This window comes from Crocodylus porosus, unplaced genomic scaffold (genome assembly GCF_001723895.1).
Source record: "Crocodylus porosus isolate Cpor-Errol unplaced genomic scaffold, CroPor_comp1, whole genome shotgun sequence".
Lineage (NCBI taxonomy): Eukaryota > Metazoa > Chordata > Crocodylia > Crocodylidae > Crocodylus > Crocodylus porosus.
The window spans coordinates 1,427,000-1,428,287 of record NW_017728943.1 but is presented as its reverse complement, the minus strand read 5'-3'; the positions used below and the strand labels follow the sequence as shown (position 1 = coordinate 1,428,287).

General features: G+C 60.0%; 1 non-coding gene across 1 annotated transcript; it reads right to left on the bottom strand.

Annotated features, from left to right (window-relative positions):
- Positions 1 to 603: 603 nt before the first annotated feature.
- On the bottom strand, positions 604 to 675 carry TRNAQ-UUG. The gene has a single exon. It is a non-coding gene; the product is annotated as a tRNA-Gln (tRNA).
- Positions 676 to 1,288: the final 613 nt, after the last annotated feature.

The following is a 1,288-nucleotide window of genomic DNA, read 5'->3' as shown; positions in this document are numbered from 1 at the left end:
AAAGCAGAGCCGATGAAGAAACATGGCAGGGAGCAGAAAGAGGAACAGCAGCACGGGCTGTGTCACCAGGCAGGGAGCCGAAGGCAGATCAGGAAGGGAGCACAAAGCGGGGTCCAGAAAGCAAGGCAGACAAGGGAACGTAGCGGGGAGCAGAGCAGCAGGTCGGGCATGGGACGGGGTGGCAGAGGACTCGGGGAGGGCGCAGGGCTCGTCTGCGGCACGTTTTGCGGAGGAGGCTGGCGGTGGGGCCGTGCTCGCCCAGTGCCGCGGGAGGAGGGGGTGGGGGGCCAACAGGAGCGCGCAGCCCCCTGGCCGCCGCCGGGCTCCCCTTGGCGACCAGCTAATCGCAGCGCGAGGCAGGCGGGCACTGCCAATCAGATGCGGGGGGGGCGGGGCCGTGAGGAACGAAGCTTTCCCAGCCAGCAGCCGCGTCCGCCGCCCCCACACATGCGTAGTAGAGAGCCAGCCCAGCCCGCCCAAAACGGAGCCTGGTGTAACAACCCCCACCCCGCGCGCGAACCGCGAGGGGATGGCGTGGCCCCTGGCTCTTTTCGAGCAGGGTCCCTGTTGCACTGTCGAGGCCTCTGGGGCAAAAAGTCCTCGAGGTCCCACCGAGATTTGAACTCGGATCGCTGGATTCAAAGTCCAGAGTGCTAACCATTACACCATGGGACCAGTTGGCTGTTGTGTGTTGTGGAAGCTCTACTCAATCCACATTCCCTGACCAGCCTTGCCTGCAGTACAAGAACTGGCATTAGAAAGGAGTACGCACCAAACCGTTCTGAAGGAAGGGATGCAGGAAGGCAGCAGTCAGCTACCTACTGAAGCTGCCAGCTGCAGTAATGGGCCTGCTGCACAGAGCTGAGCCATCTGTCTCCTCAAGAACTTCCTGCTCTGGGAGACCAGGGAGTCAGGGCCACCAGGTAAGTCTCAGCAGCAAAGCTGCAACCCCTGGGGCTGGAGAGTGCAGAGAGCAGAAAGCAGAGTAGCCATGGACACAGGGCAGGGAGCAGAAAGCAGAGCAGCTGATGGGGAGATGGATTAGAGTGGCCCTTGGGATACAGTCCAAGCCCCTCCCCCGGAGCAGGTGCTGATGTCTTCAAGGGCACCTGGAAGGCAGGTGCCCAGTCTCCCTCACTTCCTTATTTTAATCCAGTTGGATTTATATACAGCAAAAGGAGGATTTTGCTATATAACAATAGTTCCAGAAAAAGCAAGGATTGTCCCTGATGCATGATCGTCCCTGTTGCAACCACAGCCACTGTGATCTCCGTGCTGTGTTGGAAAG